An 8,015-nucleotide genomic window follows, 5' to 3' on the forward strand; every position below is an offset into this window, starting at 1 on the left:
CTGGTAAAAAGTGATGTGAGATGAGTTTTCAATATTTTTGGGCCTAAACAATACTTCTTGTTGATGATAGAATCGGGTAGTACCTGAAGACCATAATGTAAAATCTTTTTCACGACAAAAAGATCTACAAAGCACAAAGCTTCTAAATACCTACTTGAAACATCTAACATAATATAGAATAACATAAAGCATGTCTGTTTATAATGTCACCGAGGACAGTTTAGAAACTTGTTTATTAAATCTGAATGGAGATCTGTTTCACTATATTTTGCTGAGATGGCTAAAATTCCTACCTTGCACACACACACACACACACACACACACACACACACACACACACACACACAAAAGCACACACACATACATACCTACACACACATATATATCTATCTACACACACATATATATCTATCCACACACACACGCACACACACACACACATATAACGACTCACCTTGTAGTGGTATCACCGTTGGTCGCGGCACATCTAACTGATAGTCTTAATCAAGTTTCAGTCAAGTACTTGTTTGAAAAGTTGATATGAAACCCAGCTACTTAGTAATGTACATCAGTGACATCGTTAAACCTAATACTGGGAAGCATGATATTTTTACTTGGAATTCCATATGCATGTAATCGGTAAAATACGAATTTCTTTATATATATATATATATATATATATATATATATATATATATATATATATATATATATATATATATATATATATATTACCAAGCACTAATGACAAACCTCTGCGCGTGTGTCCAACAAACTCCCAAATAAAAGAACTGCTAATGGGATCGTGGCTAACTAGACAAAGCTTCAAGGTGAATAATGTATTATATAAATCTGTATTGACTATCTGCTGTCAGTGTTTAAGTTTTCCATATACGATATGCACGAGTTTTAAAAAAAATACTTGGCTCTTGTACTAAATAAGAAACTCCTGTTTTCTGTGATATCTTTTTACCATTCATCCAGCTTCCTATCGATAAATTCATTTTGTAAAAGTTCTGGATTACTAATTATATTCAGAAAATGTTTCAAGCTGAAAAGATTATATTTACCCCCGAAAATGCAAACAGTTTAAGATATGATACTAAATCTGCAGACACGGTTACATGTAAATAATTTGATTTTATGTTTGTTTTGTAACCGAATCCCGATTTAGACTGTTGTGGCATAATTAGATCCCGATTTAGACTGTTGTGGCATAATTAGATCCCGATTTAGACTGTTGTGGCATAATTAGATCCCGATTTAGATTGTTGTGGTATAATTAGATCCCGATTTAGACTGTTGTGGAATAATTAGATCCCGATTTAGACTGTTGTGGCATAATTAGATCCCAATTTAGATTGCTGTGATCTCATTAATTTTGAATAATTCACTGACAGGAAATATATTATCCATGTTAACTATATTAGTTACACTGAGTAAACATAGATTAACGTGACAGTTTAAACTCACCACAAATTACATATCGAAAATATATAAACCTTGTGTCTTGGTTAAACTTAACGTTGGTAGACCTGTTGGGACGGTCATATTTGTATACATTATTAAATAAAAGTACAAAGAGTGTAGAAAGGTCACGCAAACAAATCGGTGCACAGTGTAGACGAATTGGTTCATAGTGTAGACAAATTGGTGCACAGTGGAGACAAGTTGGCACGACATTACAAGAGGCAAGGGACAGTCTAGTAACGAGATTTAGGTGAAGAAACAGACATGAAGTGAATACCTTTTTTGTGGTACCTTTTTCTTGTGATTATAAATTATGATTCTTATACGCAACGAAATAATTCGTATCGCTCCACTAGCTTTGATTTCATAATTAGACGCTAGGAAAGTGGATTAGCATTGATTAAAACCAAACGATTTCTGATCATTCATGCATACTTCGATGGATACCCGTGTTCACGCTGATGAAAGGTATCTCGTAATTTCTGATTGTTGCTATAAATAGTGCTGATGTATATTCAGACAACGTAAGTAAATTTATTATAGAAAAAAGACAGCAAAGTAAGTTAATTATATTTATATATGTAGTTCACATTTAGTGTCATGAAGAAGAAACTAAAAATCTTTGATTATTTTAATTGTGATAGTTTTATTCTTTGGTTTGTTGCAATTATATAGGAATATAATCGGTCGACAACGCTATAAATACTTTTTTTTTACTATTAGTAGAAATTACATATGTCAGTATAAACTAGAGGGAATATAAATATTTTAAGAATTAAGAAAATTATATTAGGTATGTATATCTTGTTTTGTTTCTGTAAAACTTTACTTACAAAATTTCTGGTTTAAAAATAGTTTCAGTGGTGACGTAAGAAATTAAAAAATTATCCTGATTTTGAAATCAATGAAATGATATGAATTTGAGAAGTATGAAGAGACGATTTCTTACCCTCATATTCGTTTATTACATTGAACTAATTGTCATTGGCGATCTTATTGTAGCCAGGATAATGACATTTCTTTGAAGACTTTTGTCTCTTTCAAGAAACTTCAGTTCCATTCAGTTCTACCTCTCCCAGAAGAAGGATGTCCGCCATACATTGGATCAACCTTTCTTATCGTTATCATTATGTCTAGTAGTTTCAAAAAGGTAAATGCCCTACGTACTTTCTTATAAGTTGAAGTCAAGTCTGCAGATTATGGTCAATGTTGTTTGTTCTAAAGATTACTTCTAACAAACTGCAAGACCCAGATCTGCCAGCGCATTAAGTGATATCAGATCTGGGTCTGTGCAGATTGCAGTTGGACTCGTCTTATAATCGAGTACTTATGTGATCTTATGAGGTCATATCTAAAGAGCATTCATCATTTTCTTTATAGTGTGTGCATAAGTGTGCATAACTGTGTGTGTGTGCATGTGTATGTGTGTGTGTGTTTGTGTGTATGTGTGTGTGTGTATGTGTGTGTATGTGTGAAAAACTTCAGTGGAAATGTGATGTTTGGGTTTTGTTATCGCTATCCAGAGGATGATCGACCTCTATGTTATTGCCTTTGTGTTATTGCCCGAGCCAAGTGAATAATACAATCAAATGAAGTTTATAGATGACATAAATTGAGATCTGTGCAGATATATAGAATGGACAACACGAGCCCCCGTATATAAAATATAACGATTTAATTAATCATATGAAGAAAATAAAAGTGAACATGAAATTTAAAGAATACATTTCTCTTAGAACAATTAACAAATTGATAGAAATTCAATTAGCCATTCTGTTTTACTGATAAGGCAAAGGTATTCGAGTTTTCGAGTTTTCAATCGAACTCAATTGTCCAGCATGCCTGCATTACCTGGCTCTTGCCGGCCCTTCTAAATTCAATGTTGATGACAGGTCGGAGTCGCAGTATTTCTTTTTCAAGTAGTCTAAAAGGGTATTCTTATATGTATTCAGTCCCAAAAGGAATACATAAAACCCAAGTTTATAATGTATTAATCCAAAATATTTCATTGTTTCATAAATCCACTTGCCAATATTTAATAATTGATTACAAACGGCTGTATAAAATTAAGAGTGCACAAAATAACGCAACAACGAAACCGTTAGACATTTTAAGCTAATTGTAGAAGACAGCCGAATTAAAACATCCAAAGAGCTAAGAGTATTAACAAATTTCGGTTGTATTTAAAGTCATTTCAGCTTTAAGCAAATGAAAGTGATTCGTATGGTAAATACAGTTTGTGCAAAATTTGAAAACCGCGCCAACTTCTCCGAACTTTCGAAACCCCGTCCCAGTCAGACGGTTATTTTAGATTTAAAGATAATATAGGCTTATGCCAATTAATCATTAAGTTTTCCTCTCATCAGATTGTTAGTAAGAAATCGTCCCAGTAGTAAATAAGTATTTAAAAATATCCATTTGACATCGAGAATCAAACGTCCTATAAAGCAGATCAGAATTTCTTATTTTTTCTGCACTTTTAGGAAGAAAATAGGGCACGTTATTTCTTGTTGCTATAAATTAAAATATAAGCATCAAAATAAAGACAGAGCTATTACAAATGATCTTATTTCTGAAAGGTCAAGGTCAAGGTCATGTATTGAAAGCAATATGATTGTTGTGTCAAACAAAACAATATCTTATTTTGATATGGAGGATTATAAACCATCCATGTCGAAAGGTTCTAGACAACTTGTGGATGACTCTGTCATGTCTATCTCTATTAAAATATTAGTGGATACAATGGCTTGAAAGACTAATTTATTGTCAGGTACTTTGCTTATATCCCATATGTCCTCTTCAAGCGAAAGTGTTCTTATCCATGGAGTAGAGCGTGGCTTTGTTAATGAACGTCTGAGCTTAACCCATAAAACTCCATGTGCTTGTTATTTAGAAGTGAATAAAGCATATCACAAGATCTTACATCAGTTTAAAATTAAAAGTGACGTTTCAAAATAGTGTAGATCTTGTCATTCGTTTCCAATGGTAGGTAAACACAACCAGAAATACCCAAAGCTCATTTACAACATTGCCTAAAACCAAGGGATGCAACCAATACTTGTTGACCATAATGTCTACGCCGACAAGGTTCTCAGAGGCAATTTCTTTATGAGATATTAAGACTAAAACTAAATTAAAAACCCTAATAAAGTTCTTTACACTTTTTGGCCTTCCCAAATACATTCAATCTGATCACGTTCTAATTTAGTGTCAGGGATCTTCCAATAAATTAAGTATGAATCGTGTATCAAACAATTTACATCCTCTACATATGATTATGATAGTGAGGGGGCGTTGAAAACATTTCATCAGACTTTCAAGAATATGATTTGGTCATACTACTTTGATACCAGAAACGATTGGGATGAAGGTGTTAATTTACTGTTGCTAGAATTTAGCCCTTTTTTATCTTGTTTTTGGACACACTAGACTTTTTGAAAGAGAAACAGAGGATTCGAAGATTGATTTACACGATTATGTCTCTGATTTTAAATGCAAGCTGTCGATGTCTTGTGAGGTAGCATGAACTAATATCCAGGATAACCAATAACAAATGAAATTAACCCATGTAACAAATACAAAGGAGAGAGAGAGTTTCAGCCTGGTGATAAAGTTTTGGCTCTATTACCCATACCTCAAATCCTCTTTAGGCTAGGTATTATGGTCATTATACAGTTAAGAAGAAAGTAAGTAATTTAACTTATATTATCAACACTCCTGGCAATCTGAAACAGAAAAAACTCTGCCACATAAATATGTTAGATTATTATATTATTAGTAATGGCCATGTTAATCGTTCAGTCAATTAGTTGTACCTGTCCCGCACAGTGAATTTAAAAAATGACGTCCAGCCGGATTAAAGTGTCTTTGGTTCAAGCAGTCTTCGAAATTTGGAAATATTATAGTATCTGGACAAGGAACGTTCATATCTACAGCCATAAGAAAAGAAAGAATCAAAACAGTTAGTATGTGAATATGAGCACTTTTTCCCCGATGTTCCAGCTGTACAGATATAATCTTTTACGATGTTGTAATTGTAGATATTCACCTTAAAACAGTACCCTTACAGGAAGAATAATCGGAAGAAATGGTTGAAATTATTTGACCTTAATTTTGGCTTTACAACACTTTGAAGTATATATTAATTCAGCTCCTTCTCCGATTATTGTATTCAGGGATGAAAATCTCATTACTTTCATTAATAAAATGAAAAGTAAAAATTGGATATTGGTGGAGTTTGATGTGTAGGAGACTTATATTGCTTTATTTTGTATACATTTTTGTACACTCTTAATAAATATTTCTGTGTAATTTCATTATTATTAACATTTGCTTGTTTGCTCATTATGGGAGAATAAAAATATATTGCATAATGCTTTCTTTTCTTTATGGGGGGGGGGTGTTATATATATCAATAATAGTTTTCGTTTTTATTCATGATTGTAAGTTGAAGGTATCTATAGCTACATTTTTGTGCCTGCATGGGTTCTATTTTAAGTTATTAAGAGTGTAAGATTGCTTACGATATATAGATAGATAATTACATACGTGTTTACAGTTACTAATAATACTAATGGTAGCAGACATATTGACAAGTGTGGGGCTGCTTCCCATTGGATAGGTCGGTCAGGGGTTTCATAAAAGAATTAAGATATTTCCAATTGTATGCATTAGGTTATGTCGGTTCTTTAAGGATTTTAGAGCTTGCAAACTGTCACGTAGGAGTAGTAGTAAATGCGTTTTCTACCACTTATACTCGCATCTAAGTAGCTAATGCTGGAAAACAATTCACTTTTATTTATTGTGTTCTTTTTGTAATATTAAGTCAGCAGATGTGTGTGATTTAGATTTTTAACGTATCTTTAACAATTTTTCAGTCATACCGCTACGATGTCTTGAGGCCGAAGTCAACTATATATATATTTTTTTTTTTTTTTGATAGGTGCACAAATGAAGTACGGCCAAGCTGTATACCCCATAACCAAAATTAAACCCATAAATGATATATCAAAATAACACGTATGTTAACATAATCTAAGATATTCTTTGTCTTCTATTTGAATTCAAAATTTATCCAGTGAGAAAAATTTGGGAATTTCTTTTTCTTTGAAAATCAAAGCCAATGCAAAGTGCGACATTTTAGCATATAATGACAAATATGAACATTTATGATATTGCTTTCCTCTTCTTACACGTCATATGCATGATTGTCCCAGTACAGTAGTACATTATCATTAAGGTTATGAAAATAAGCTAATTATAAATATTCTCCTCTCATTTATACTATGCTATGTGGCAGTATTTTTTGTGAAAAGTCTTTAATAAAGAGGAAATTAAAAGTCCTGGAACACATATATAAAATCGTACCAATTTAAAACTCTTGGAATAAACGAATGAAAAATATGGCAAAAGAAGTCCATGTTTCTCTAATTGCAATAAAAGTAAGGACCAACCTTTGGCAAAGACGACCCCTTCTTAGAAGAATCAGCGAATATTTCCCTAATAACCTATGACCTTAGAAACCGATCCTTTCCACCCTTGCTCAAACTAAATAATTTACACATGGCATTGCATTAAGACTTATCGTTAGAGCCATCTTTTTGCTTGTAGCTTATTTTTGTTCATATGTCGAGAAATGCAATGTGCATTTTAAAATGGGTCACTTTAAATCATCATGGAGTTTTGATTAGCTGATTTGTGTCGTGGATTTGACTACAACGCTCTGCTTTGTTTACAGTTAAACTGGTTTCTGGAACAATTTATTGCGTCTTAAGTCAAGTGGGTATTTAGTAATCCTTGGTAAAGACCAGTCTCTGGAAATGTATTAAGCTAACAGTTGGGATGTGAGAATCAGAAACAATTTGAGAGAAATTCTTTATTCAAATTATTCATTGGATTTGCTGAAGAGCTCATTGACTTTCTGATTAGCACAATTTATTTTTATCAGTTCATTCAAAAACATTTTAGATTATATCATTGTTATATCTGAACATTCATGACTAGTAGTACGTCAGTCCATGCAAAATTATGGTATATCAGGACGCTGTGCATATATGTTTTATCATGCTTTATAATTAGGATTACACTAAGTATTTTTCAGGCCTTAAATGCTATTTAATTAAAAATATACTTACAATATGTGCCAAGGGTCTAACATAACCGTGCCGGATTATGATGTGCCAATTGAGTCGGAAGAAAACGTAACATTAACTAGCTCATGTCAAACATAGATTGTATTTTTATGATGGATATTGACTATTTACCGGCACAAGTTGATCCTCAAATGTAAGAAGACACATAGCTGCTGAAATTTTATATACATTTTCTTGGATGGAGTGGACAAATTATCGGCTTGGAGAAGGAAAATATCTGCCTACCTACGTGCTTGTGTCAGCACATGGTCGTTTCTATAAATAATTATTCTTAATAAGACATAATTCTGAAATTTTCAACGTTGTCATTAGATAGCTCAAAAAAATGAATATATCCCTGATCCAACCCAGTGAGAACTGCATACAGAAATGAACGTTTCTTCTTTTGAGAAT

This window comes from Sinohyriopsis cumingii, chromosome 5 (genome assembly GCF_028554795.1).
Source record: "Sinohyriopsis cumingii isolate HCF-2022 chromosome 5, ASM2855479v2, whole genome shotgun sequence".
NCBI classification, from domain to species: domain Eukaryota; kingdom Metazoa; phylum Mollusca; class Bivalvia; order Unionida; family Unionidae; genus Sinohyriopsis; species Sinohyriopsis cumingii.